Below are 14,649 nucleotides of genomic sequence, written 5' to 3' on the forward strand. Positions count from 1 at the left end.
ATAGCTATAGCAAAGACTGAAGAACTGTATTCAATTGGAGTACAGAGAGTAATTACTTTGTCTTGCTCTTGATCTTACTAGGAATGCTTTGAGGTTTTTCTCCCTTTAGCATGATGTTAGCTATAAATTTATCATATATGATTTTTATTATACTCAGGTATGTTCACCCCATCCTTACCCCATGACTTTCATCTTAATGGGATATTGGATTTTGCTAGAGGATTTTTACTGTATCTAACAAGTTATTTTGTGCTTTCTTTTTTTATTTCATTTATGTGTTGAAATACATATTTATTGATTTACATATATTGAGCCATACATGAATCGCTGAAATAAAGCCAAGTTAGATACAATAAATGATATTTTGATATTATCTTTATTTCAGTTTGCAAGTATATTATTCATAATTTTTACACCTATATTCATCAGAAAGACTGGAGATCAATTTTCTATTTTTGTTGTATCTCTGTCTTATTTTTAATATTGAAGTCATACTGGTTTTCTAAAAAGAGTTTGGGACAATCATTCCTTTTATATTTTATAGATTAATTTGAGTAATATTGACATCCTTCTTTAAAAATATTGTTGAATTCTTTAGTGAATTCTGAGCTTTGTGAGTTGGGAGTATTTCACTATTGATTCACTATTATTGTTGGCTATTGATATGTTTAAATTGTTCATTTTTGTTATTTTAATTTTGATAAGTCATATGATCTAGAAATTCATCCAATTCTTTTAATTTTTCTAATTTATTTGATGTAAATTTTAAAAAGTATATCCCTATGATATTGTAGATTTTAATTGGTTTTCTGTTGTAATGTCTTCCTTTTTGCCTCTCGTTGTATTAATTTATTTTTTTCTCTCTATTTTATTTAATTTGTCTAAACATTTGTTAATCTCGCTTACTTCTTTAAAGAACAGTCATCTCTTCTTTATTGGACTTTTCTCCATTTCATTAATTTCTCATATTATTTCTTCATATTCACTGCATTGTGGTTTCCTTTGCTATTGGTTTTCCAAGGCCTTAAAGTGCATCATTAATTTATTTATTTTTGGTTATCTCTCTCATTTTTTTATATAGCAATAATGTTATAAACTTTCCTATGAAACTAATTTCCTTTTTTTTTAAATTGACTGGCTATACTGTCATATTCATTCAATTCTATGATTTTTTTTATGTCCTTCTGAGTTTCTTTAGTAACCATTCATCATTCAAAAGTATATGATTTCATCTTCAAGAGTCTCTGTACCATTTGTAGTTTTTATTTCTATTCATATATAGCTTTATTCCATGATGCTTCAATAGAAGATAGTAAGTTATTTAAAAGTTTCCACACATAAATATTTGGTTTTCAGCCTAATATGTATTCTGTTTTAGAAATAGTCTCAAGAGTTGCTGATAATAATATGTATTATTCAGTGAGTTCATGATAATAATATTATTAATGTATTATTCAGTGTTTAGATATAATGTTCTGAAGATATTACTTAGGTTCAAATATCTGGTCATTTAGCTCTGATATATTGTTTTGTTTGTTTAATCATCTGGATACTTTTATTTACTGCTAAATGTGGACTACTGAAGCTACCCACTCTTGCTGTATTGGAATTCATCTGGGGCTTTCTCCCTCGTAGTACTTATGAAACTGAGTACATCAATAATTTGTGCATATATGTTTATAATTATAATAGCCCCCTGGTGGATTATTGCCTTAATGAATATGAAGTTGCCTTTATTAGCTCATCTGACAAACTTTATTTGGAAATCTGTTTAGTCAGATATTCAAATAGCTTTGATAATTTGTTTCTTTCCTGTTTTTCATTTTGCCATAAGGTGCTGTCTACCTTTGATGGTAAGTTATGTTTTTGGAGGCAGCAAAAAGACTGATTCTGTTTTTTTTATGTTTTGTGATATTTTTGTTTTCATTTTTGTTTTTTTTAATCTAACCAACTACTCAGTGTCCTTTCACTGGAGAACTGAAAACATTAATGCTATGGTTGCAGGATGTAACCTTATCATTTTGTTAATATTTTATCTTTTATATCTTTTTTATTAACCCCTTCAGTATTGTTTGTTACTTGCTCTGTGACATCTTGAATATGTTTACCCTTCTCTTCAGACAAAGTGTTACTCCTGGTGCCTTCTGTGGCATTGGTTAATTGAAAATAAAATATTTTTAGTGTGGATTTTATTTCTCCAACTTTAATTGATAATTTTACTGTACCTAATAGTCAAACTTGGTAATCTTGATATTTTAAAATAAGATACATCTTTCTAGGTCCTTTTGCTTTAAATATATGTACTTAAATATTTAGAAGTATTATTCTGATTAACCTGCCTATGAAGGTAACTTTGTACCCCTCTCCGTTGTTCATTCTCTCTCTCTCTCTCTCTCTCTCTCTCTCTCTCTCTCTCTCTCTCTCTCTCTCTCTCTCTCTCTGTTTTTCTTTCCTTCTTTCTTCCAGTAACCTCTGTTCTTTCAGTGGAAGTTATTTGAAATATCCAGAAGAAGAAGAAGTCATAGTAGGGCTGAAGTCTAAATTCCCTCTGCAGGATTTTTTCAGAGCTACAAGTTCCATCCTTAGTCTTTTTCTTAGAATTAACTATTGTCTGCAGTGATAATCACTATTCAGGGTCAACACAACTCTGCCTGTTTTCTGCCTATGATGCTATCTGCTATTACTTTCTTAGTCTGTGTACTCCCAATTATGACTTCTTTCCTACTTTTGAAAGTCCGTGATATATGATATGTGACCACATATACCAGAAAACAAAACCTGAATCAGCTTCAGCCTTCTCCCATATTTCACAACATGCACTGCATATTGTGAGAGTCTATATATCTTGGTGCCCATATTAAATCAGTAATGGCTTAGGCCTTTCTATAGGCTTCCTTGTGTGTTGTGAGACTTACTCTTCTCTTTTCTCTTAAAAGAATTAAAAGAAGATGTTCAGTAATATAATAATACACATACAGGTAACAATAAAGAGATGGAATAGGTTGCATTTATATATGTATATACACATACATGCACACATATAAATACTCAATTGGGTTCACTTTTCAAATTTTAATTGATTTTCTTATTTGTTAGACTTTTGTTTTATGTTCATATAAATATAAACTAAAGAAAGACCAACCATAAATTTAAGAGGAAGAAAGGCATTGAAGGGTAAATGGAACACGTTAGGAAAAATTTTATATTTTAAGTCTCAAAAGAGAAGATGCTGTAAGTATTGAGCTCTGTTGTAGCATAGGCAAATCATCACCCTAGAGTTGTATTTTTAAATAATCTATGAGTAGTCCCTTTACATTGCATTTCTGGTCCAAAGAATTGAAAAATGAAGCACTTTCCAAGCATGGGAGATAGTGACCATTGCTGGGTAATGTTACTAATAATAGAATTTGAGAATGTATCTGAGAATCTGGGAAGCACCATTTCCATGTGGATTCAAAATCTGTTGTAACCTTTAGTGAAAAGGAATAAGGAACCTAAAGTAGATATGTGAGCAAGTAGCAAAACATATTATGAAACTCATTCCTCAATTGGAAAACCAGGCCATGGAGTTTGCATTTGTCTAGAAATGATGCTAAATTTCCTCTTCCTCCCAAAGCTCCTACATCCATCATGTTTCTATGTTACCAACTCAGCATTTCCCAAAATATTAAAATTAATCCTAGCGTGATAGTCTCTAGAAGTTTTACCAAATATAATAAATAGGAAGGAAAGATGGGATTGAAGGGGGAATAGTAAAAAGAATCCTTAAACTAAAAGTTAGAAATAAGTGTCAGCTTTTACTGGCTTATACATGGTTCTCTCTCCTGCATGCTCAGTTGATTTTACATTTTAATTCAATGCCAGATTTAATCCTTAAATTTAAATTGTAGCCAGGCAGTGGTGGTGCACGCCTTTAATCCCAGCACTTGGAGGCAGAGGCAGGTGGATTTCTGAGTTCGAGGCCAGCCTGGACTACAGAGTGAGTTCCAGGACAGCCAGGGCTATATGGAGAAACCTGGTCTCGAAAAACAACAAAAAACAAACAAACAGAAAACACACACAAAAAAGAGTTTAACTTGTTAAAATCTCTGCTTGTTTATCTTGTCCTATACCAGCTACAGACTTAAGAACTGAGTGCATGAGTATATAAGGTACTATAAGTTGAACACAGCATTGTGTTCAACTTAAATACAACCATAGCCCACTTTAATATAACCCAGAAACTAAGAGTATATTTTACAGTTTTAATGGATTTTACATTTTATGAAGCAAGAAAGAAAAGAGAATGAGGCAAAAGAGGAGGAAAATGAGGAAGAAGAAGAAAATGAAAGGAAGATGAGAAACGTTTTGACAAGAATCCTTTGTGGTCCCACAAATCCAAACTGTTTACTATCTGGCTCTTTACAGAAAAATAACTCACTTCTTGTTTTCTATCAAAAAAATATATTTCAAGAATTTTTAAGCCAGAGGTATGAATTATAACGCTCTTTCAAAAACAACAAATAGTTGCAAAAACATGCAGAGAACTCTAATTGAGGATATATGTTTCTTTAATGTAGACACAGAAAAGTAAAGTAACTAGACACTTGCATGTGGTCTGGACTCAGCTCTCAAAAGCAAAGCCCCATATACATTAGCAAAGGACTGTGTCTTGACATGTAGTCAAAGGAATCATTATATTTTGACTTAAGGTTAGTGCAACTACCACACTTCTCTTCTGGGTCTTTATCTTCATGTTAGAGATCCGGGAACTCACGTAGTTGTTCTGAGCTCTCCTATTATTCCTGCATCACTTTTTATTAATCCTCCATTATAGAGTGGCAATAAATTAGGCAAATATTGCCAGGGAGAGGATTATGAAGATCATAATTAACAAAGGAGACAGTTGGAGGCTTCATAATAAAGGCTGATCCCAGTCTAGTTTCACTGGGAAAGAGTATTGTTTCACTGCCATTTGTCAGTAATTAGCTCTGCCTTTATTGCATTGTAAATACTGCTTTAATTACCACACTCCTTAGTTCACAAGACAAAAACCTGTGTCCTTATTGGATTTCATGTGCTGGCAATCCCTTCTTGTCATCCTCAAAGCCTTTGCTGTTCACAATACTTATATGCAAATGCAACTATCAGGGGGAAAGGAGTGTAAAGAATAGAGATGAGCCATAGTAAAAAATTTGAAAAAAAAAAAAAAGAATAGAGATGAACAATGCGAGATGAATTGGAAAAGGAACCACCTTACTCCTGATTCTCTGACTCTGGACTCTCAAGAGCAAGCTATTCACAGGGATAAGGCAGCTCTGAAGGAGTCATTTTTTGAAAGGCTCAGCTAAATCACTGCAGATAACCATCCTCAGGACTTCCATTCCATGAGAAGGACATTGGTTATACATGCTATAAATAAAGCGAAGTATGATGGATGGAGATAGCTGGCAACATCCTCTAGCTTCCGCACACATTTGGACACATATGCACACATGCACACAGCAGGTAAGTACAATCACAAAGAGAAAATAGTACTCGTTATGATTCTGTGTGACTCACCTCTCTAGTGCTGCATTCTGCAAAGCCACCTCTGCTGCTAGCATGAACAGCCCTGTGGCAGCTTAAGCTTTCTTCATTCTTGTTTCCTATCTCAAGATTGTGTTTTCACACTTGTCTCTAGGGTCACATCCTTTAGTATCATGCAAGTGGAGCTCATAGCTAAATCTCTCAACACACAGATGTAGATATGATCTGATTGTCAGTGTTTCATGCTAAGAGGTATGAGGTATGCTAATCATGATGATAAGAACTGGACTTTACTGTCTAAAGAGATAATCTTCAGGATCTACCCTCATACTGGCCTGCTTTCTTCCTTATATTTGCTTCTTGGGTGTACTTCCTTTTAAAAAAATGTCTTTCTGCAGGTGAGGTGGCACACTAAAATACTACTACAGGGCAGCCTGGGCTACACAGCAAGACTACATATAGAAAAAGAGGACCCACCCACGTAATTGTTGTCAGGAAACCCATATTAATATAAAAGAGAAAATGTGACTTGACCAAGGCTAATGCTGAGAACAGTGTTCTTTCCACTGCTGTATTGATGGGCATTTTGTAAATAAACCCAGAAAAGCACCCACTGTGCTTCCTTTACATCATCTCAGCATCCAGCAATAGAGAAAAAGCGCTAACAATTTGATTCTGTAAAGAGTGAAAGGTACCATCCATATGGAAATGTCAGCAACAGTAAAAAAAATAATGTATTATCTGATACCGAATAGGCCTGTGTTTGAACAGTAGCTGTGCTACTTGGGAGCTGTGTGACACTGCTATAGATGCCTTCTGCATGGATATACTGTGCTCACTGACAAGATTTCAAGAATAATGGCACGTAAAATACAGTAATCTCCTGGTAACTGTCATCATTATACAATCATTATCATATTATGTCCATGTAAACAAGACAAAAAACTATCAGTACCACAGGTAATACTAAGGAAGATGCTGGTCTCAGAAGACAGCATCTAAACCCTTTCTGGTGGCACAGATATGAAAAAACACAGATGAAAAGAAGTGTCACGCCTTATGCATCCCTTGTGTCTGCCCAGTGATGGCATTTGTCCTGAATGTTCTTTTTTTATTATTAGATATTTTCTTTATATACATTTCAAATGCTATCCCCAAATTTCCCTATATCCTCCCTCCTCCCTGCTCACCTACCCACCCACTCCTGCTTCTTGGCCCTGGCATTCCCCTGTGCTGGGGCATATAAAGTTTGCAATACCAAGGGGCCTCTCTTCCCAGTAATGGCCAACTAGGCCATCTTCTGCTACATATGCAGCTAGAGATATGAGCTCTGGGGCTACTGGTTAGTTCATATTGTTGTTCCACCTATAGGGTGTTCTTATATTCCTTGTGGTGGAGACTGACACTCCTAGAGTTGATGAAGTCTGAGACAGAAAGCCACCTTTGCTGGATGGCTGCATTTCTAAGCCACCTGTGCCAAGTGCTAGGGAATATAGCCCAGATATGCAGAATGCAGGCATCTATCCAGGATGGATACAAAGCAATGCCAGGCCCTGTCAGAAAAGCTTCCAAATTCAAGGACCTTAAATGTCATCAGATCTTGGTGGTAGTGACCCTGCCAAGTGGTCTCCAGGCTTCTTCTGAGCTGGGACTTTTAGAAATCTTTTCTGTATACTCTTCCAAAATATTTTCCCTGTGGCTTACATTCATCATGTGTCATAATTCTAATCTAGCAAGTCATTTTGAACAAAAGCTAATTACATCTCCATGTGGAAACCCTTAAAAGAAAACTGTAAGACACATCTTCTGTTGGGTACCATTTCCTCTGGCTAGACAATCCTGTACTCTTCCTTAGTTCTTTCTACTACTCTACTACACAAGGAAAACAGATATAATTGTACAGAAGATAAGGAGCAAATTGCCTTTGGGATCAAACAAATAAATAACAATTCCAGACATATCATGGTGATTTGACAGTGTGTTTAACTGAATCAGCTTATATCTATGTAACATACATGCAGGGTTATACAGTGTGTGTGTGTGTGTGTGTGTGTGTGTGTGTGTGTGTGTGTGTGTGTTGAAATATTTCTAAAAACAGCAGACTGACATCCAACTCAAAGATCTTCCTCCTCTGCCTCCTAAGTGCTGGGATTAAAGGTGTGTGCCACCACTGAACAGCAATTTTCTAATTTTCTAACCAGAAAACAATACTGTGACTAAATGAGATATATTATGGCAATGTGCTCAGCATGTGGTATGCTTAGAAAATACAAAGCAATACAATCTCCCACTTACCCATTTTTACTAAGGCAGTAGTGGGAAGAGTCAATATTCTTAATAGATGCCAAGCATAATTTTCTGAACTAAAAAGTCCAGAAGAGCACTCCAGAGATTGAGTTCTTTATAAAATACATTTAAAACAGCAATGCAAAGACAGCATGTATTCTGACTTCTTTACTTACTAGTTTTCTGCAAAAAAAGACAACAGCATACCATATAGGCACTAAAGCAGGATTATGGTGGTTCTGGGATTTGCAGCTTAAAATGTGAGTGAAGAATTTTATAAGGATGAAACAGATAACAAGGGTTTGGACCACAGGACAATTGTGCTACGTGTCAGAAAGGAAACATAGAATGAATAGTGGGGCATTGGATAAGGAGCACACTGCAAATAGTGGAGACTGCACTGTAGAGGTAACCATGAGAGGACTCAGGGGGGACTTAATCACTGACAGTTTGTTCCCTCCAATGGAAAAATATACCCCAAAGACAAAATGCTCATCCTCCTATGAACTCTCTGCACCTGGGAGTGTGACACAGATGTTAAAGTGCTTGCCTTTTAAGCACAGGGACTTGGATTTGGGCCAGAGAACCCAATGAAATAAGCTGGACAATAGGCCAGTCCCATGACAATGTGAGATCCTGTATCAAAAATCAAGATTGATGGTATTTAGGGAATGACGACATCTGAGGATGTCTTCTGACAAACATACACACACACACACACACACACACATACACACACACACACACACACACACACACCACATACACAGAAAGAGAAAGAGAAAGAGAGAGAGAGAGTGAGAAAGAGAGAGACAGAGAGAGAGACAGAGAGAGAGAGAGAGAGACAGAGACAGAGAGAGACAGAGAGAGACAGAGAGAGAGACAGACAGAGAGAGAGAGAAAGAGAGAGAGAGAGAAAGAGAGAGAGAGAGAGAGACAGAGAGAGAGAGAGAGACTATCAGAATATAAAAGCCATGTTAAGAAATGATTGACTACAGGCTATTTACTTTGAAACTTGCAAGCATAATGTCAAAAGCAATTGTGAGACTATTGTGGAAAAGAAATTCAAATGTTTTAACCCTGTCGTACCTTAAACATATCACTTGACTCTTTTCCACGTGGAGGAAGGAGGTGTAACTGGGTAGTTTGTGAGGTCCATATCAGCATCAAAAAACAGGCTTGTTCTATTTTTGTCAGTCAATACAAGACTGATTTGCTCTAAGAAATCAGAAAGTTACAAACAAGTGCCTCAACACAACACCTGGACCAGTAGAATAGGATCAGAATCTATGCCGGAAAACACAACTTCAGGTCTAAAGCAGGTGGGTGAGTGCCTATTCAAAGTGGTTAATTAATATTTGTTAAATTGAAACACATAAATACTTTGGATTTTACTACATTGGAGCAAGTACAGATCAAAATTGAACTACACACATTCTTGGATTAAGATGCCACTTTTCCAACAACAAAATCGAGGTTCCTGCCTTCTTTACAGACTTAAAGTGGTGGCATAAACTTCTACCTTTGTGAGGGTTTGAATGAAAATTCCCCCACAGGCTCATAGGGAATGACTTTATTTGAATGGATTAGGACATGTGTCCTTGTTGCAAGAGATATGGCTTTCTTGGTGGAGGTGTATCACTGGGGGTGAGCTTTGGCCTTTCAGAAGTTCAAGGTAGGCTGAGTATTACCCTCTTTTTCTGATGCTTGCCAACCCGGATGTAAAACTATCAGCTCTTTCTCTAGTACCATGTCTTCTTGCATGCTGTCATGCTTTCGCCATGATAACGGACTAAACCTCTAAACCTGTAAGCCAGCCCCAAATAAATATTTACCTTTGTAAGTATTGGTATGTTCATGGCTTCACTTCACAGCAATAGGAAACTTAACTAAGACAAACTTTAATACTATGAAAATGTGATCAGATTCCCTTCTCTGGTCTTTGTATCCATCTGTCTTCATTTGTAGCCCAGCCTGGAAGATCTTTCTCATGTGATAGAGAGTAAATATATTGAGGTAGCTTTTTTTTTTTTTAGCAAAAACAATGCCAGGTATCTGTAAGGATATCTGAACTTGAACACAAAGTTATTTCATCACTTCTCTGAAGTTAAGAAACAAAGAGATAGATGAAGAAAAAAAAAGAGAGAGGATGAGAAAGGCAAGGAAGAGGGAAGGGAGAGAGAGAAAGAGAAGAAAAATGGGTCCCTAAATGTAATATTCTTGAAAGTACTTCCCTCCAGTAGGTATAGGCTCAATGCTTCATATTAATAATGTAATTCGATAATTGTATTATAATCAGAATTAGTAATATGATCATTGGGGATACCTATTTGAAAAACAAGCACTCTACCTAATATATATATATATTCACTGCCATCATGGAACTTGTAAGCTGCTTTTTGTATGATCCTTATTCTCTCAGAGATGAGGATGCTATGACACATTGACATCCCAGCCATCTTGAAGGAAGCTGGTTTCCCCAGGTAGCTCCTAGAGAAGCTCAACTCCAAACCCTTTCTCTAGCACAGAGGAAATACAGCAGCACCCATTCTGGGCCACCCACACTCTGCCTTATTCTTTATCCTCTTCATTAAGTATCTCTGCCATTCTACTCCAGCAACAGAAGGCTAGGGTGGGCCAGCCGGATGGCATGATGCTGAAATCACTCCCCATAAAAACGTGCCTGCAATGTTACAACAGCTTTGATGTCGTTGTAATGCACCCATAAAATCAAGGAACATATGTAGAGGCATCTGCTGGTGGCAGCGAAGGAATGTAAAAAATATGGGGCTGTTGAAAAACTTTGATAGATTTTACTGCTAGCCAAGTATATGTTTTTTTATGGTCTGCTATATTGGCCTACAAAAAATAACCATGCTTTTCTTTAGTGTGCTTATTCATTGCATCTTTTACAGCAAATTCCAGAGAAAAAGTAGGAGAGCAGATGATTAGTCTTCAAGAAGTGGTCTCTGTTTAGCCTTTAAAAAGCACAGGAGACAAAAGCAGGCTTTTAATAACTCATCCTGGGAAGGCTAGGTATGACTAAGAGGTTAATCCACAAGTTATTTCCCTGCATCACCCCCTACAGGTGCATCTAGATTCTCAGAGGACTGCTAGCTAACTGCATTGGGGAAGCATGGACTCTGCAGTGACCAAGTGATTCCAGGCTACAATAGCTATAATAAGCTGTGCAGAGAAAATACAATAAAACCTAGGTAGAAGTAATCTTCTACACAAACACTCCAAGGGAATAAAACAAGATAATGTGGGGAATATATTAGAATTTCTATTATATTTATTTGTTGGTACCTTGACAAAGAAGAAAATGAACTTTACACATATAGACTACGTGTTTAAGGAAGATTCTACTGTCCTAGAGTTAAGAGTTATGCAGATTCAATCAAAATGTGTATTAAGTGACTAATAGTGGAATAATGAGGTGCTATCATCAACTAATAGATTGAATAGTCATAATTTAGGAAAAATTCTTCCAAACTCTTTACTGTTGCTGCTACTTTGGAGATTTCTCACATAACAGTACAAACTTCTTTACCTAGCCCTAAAAAAAAAAATATGAATATACTAGAGAAGGATTATTACATAATGAAGTAAGTTTGGAGCATGGCAAGTACACTAAACCCCACACTGTTTTCTTCAGCTGGTGCATGGGATCTAAGTTTACCCAGCTGCCTGTGTTTGCTTTAAACACTTTCTGTGCTTTGCATGATAGTACCTTTTTTTCACTCACAGTTTTGCCCCATTGACATGGCGTCATGTCTTAATCTTTTGTTTTTGCTGTAAAACATACTTGAGTTCAAAATCCTAGTAAAATATCAAGAGTCATATTTATGGCTAGATGCAACAGCCGTCACTTTGGGTTTCAGCAGCAGATTTTGACATAGGTTTTGGGGTTTTTTTTTTTGGAATGATTGCTAAATTTGTATTTTAAAAGACACATTCAAGTAAAACTAAGGTGAGTTTTAGTTCAGTGAAGAAAATAAAAACTTGATAAAAAAAAAGTTACAAGTTTTCAGTAAATGGTAAGCAAAGACAAAGTTCCAAATATAATACAAAGTAAATTTAAGACCAAAAGCTTTTGAACAACATCTGAAATAGTCAACATGGTGGCCACTGTAAGTTGACTAGGTAGAATTTTGATTCAGCAATAAAGGCAAATTCTTTCCAAGATTGACATAGTTTTTAAAAGTATAAGTTTGTTAATGGAAGAGAGATCATACTCTAGGTCTGCCCCTTCTCTGGAGCAGGATGTGGGACATGTGTTATTAATCAATTTTGTTATTACATTAATATTAATAAGTATGATTACAGAAATCTGGATGTAACCACTTACTATGAACCTAAGAGGTACATATTTTATATTAAATACAATCCATGAATAAAATTATATATTCATTGAGATATTTGATGATCAAAACAACCAAAGATAAAAACGGGGATGGAGAGACTGCTTGGTTGTCAAAGTACATGCTATAGAGAAACAAGGATCTGAGTTTGGATTGTTGGTATCCACACAGAAGTCCTGAGAGTTGCTGAGTAGAGACCGGTGAATCCCTGGGAATCTTTCTAATCAATGATGACAGTCCCTTTCTTAAAAATTAATATGGAAAATTATCAAGAAAGATATCTATGGCCTCTAAATGTCTGCACACATGTTCATACACATCCCCATGTACATATAGATATACACACACACACACATGCACACACACACACACACATACACACATGCGTGCATCAAGTACAAAAGCAAATGTTACAATCAAAACAGTAAGAATAAAATGTATAATGCTGCGACCCCAAAATGACATACTGTTACATAGTACAATTTTTACAAGTGGAAGTTTTCTCTAAGGCAACTATAAAAATACAGTGAAGTAAATACATAAACGAGTAAGTTACCATTATCATCATAAGGTGTAATGCACTATACACTGTTATACTCTTTTTATAGCCGGCATCACATTAAGCTTGGTTTCATCAGTGGCACCAATATAAGCAATATAAGTAATGCTGACACTTCAGTGTGACAGCAGCTATGTCCCTGGTGACAAGAACATTCTGGCTTCATTGTCACCTTATGAAATCACTGTTATAGATGCGGCCTGTCAGACAAAATGCTGTGTAATGCATGGTTGTGTGTACACATTTTGCCGATTCAGTGAGCAAGTCATTTTCTCTCCTTTAGTTACAAACTAATTACTGATAAAACGGGGAAACTTCACAGATACTCTTATAATATTGGTGACAAGTGACAAATTAATATTGTTTCCTTTAGCATCTGCCCACTGAAAAGGAAATACAGACATTCCTCACTTCATAAAGGGGTTGCATTCTGAAAGGCTCATTTTAAACTGAGTAGGTCATATATAAAATATATATGCAAAACACCTAGTATCCAGAACTATGTCCTCAGTGATCATCTTGAGTGTGCTTTATCAAAACAAAAGTGTTCACATATGTCTTTCCACAATGTCAGAAGGTATTGAATAAGAGATTCACAGGGGTTTGTGGCAGAACTCTGTCAGAAACTTCCACTTTTCTTAATAATTTTGCCAAAGAAAATACAGGTTTGTATATTCAAATCAAATTACTACTATTAACTCTGAGATCACATATCATGCAGGAAAGTTAGGTTATAGGGATGTATAAGTTAGAGCTCAAAACATTTCAGGGGCTTGTGAAACAGGAGAACTAATAAAGATGTGAATAGATGCTCTTTGGAGTTAAGAAGAAGCAGTCCTGGAGGGACGCTCTGGAGATATGCACTGCTACTACTGTTGTAGAGTTAGAAGACAGGGTCAGAGTTGAGCTACAGATGCAAGGTAAAAGGAATGGCTATCCTTGGAGGGTAGATGGATAAAAGGTTCAGAAAGACAAACAGAAGGACTAGAAAAACAGGAAGTTGGATATTACAGTGGTCACATCAACTGCAGAAACCTAGTGCGACAGAAGCCTTTGGTACACCAAGGAGTGTTCTTTCTATCAGGTCCTTGCCTACTTACACAGTGGCTGGATGAGAGATTGATGGGGTCTTCTGCATCAAGGGACTAGGTATCCATTTTGGTCTTAGGGTGGCTAATGTTGGTTGTCCATGACTGCTTCTGGAATCATCCAAGACACAAACTGCTGAACACTCCTGTACAGGATTTTCTTGATCAGGTTATTTAGAGAAGGAATACCCACCTCTAATATGGCAACACCTTCTAGTAGCAACCTCAAAAGACATGGATGATCCCTTTATTCATTTACATGTCAGACATATAAGCTTATGTTAAATGAAAACTGATTTGTCCAAAGTATAGAAAAAGAAAGAACAATCATTTACCAAAAAAAACCTTTTTAGATTTTCTTTATTATTGTTCAAGTTGCTATTCTTTAGCAAAAAAAAAAAACAAAAAAACAAAAACAAAAAACAAAAACAAAACAAAAAAAAGAAAACAAAACAAAGTTTCTATAGCTTTCCTGTCAAATCTTTTGCTTCACATAGATCTATAGGTTTGACCCTCCACACCCAGGTCCCATGAGCCAATAGAAAGCAAAGTTTAAGGGTCCTATCGTGCTACTAATTTAAAGATTTCATGGATTGATTTCTGCATTTTCTGCACTTATGCTACCTTTGTTTCCTCAATATTATGCTTTTGTGTTTTTTTTTTAAATGACAAGTTTAAAAAGACAATGTTATTTTCTTACAGGTATTCATAGGACAAAGAATTATTTAAGAAATATTTTACTCTGGTTTTCAAAAGACTTTAAAGAACATTCTTATATATGCTTTAAAATAAATAATTATGATAACAAATAATAAATGAATGAATAAATAAATAAGAAAATAAA

Source organism: Mus caroli, unplaced genomic scaffold (assembly GCF_978045245.1).
Source record: "Mus caroli unplaced genomic scaffold, Mus_caroli_1 scaffold_2, whole genome shotgun sequence".
Lineage (NCBI taxonomy): Eukaryota > Metazoa > Chordata > Mammalia > Rodentia > Muridae > Mus > Mus caroli.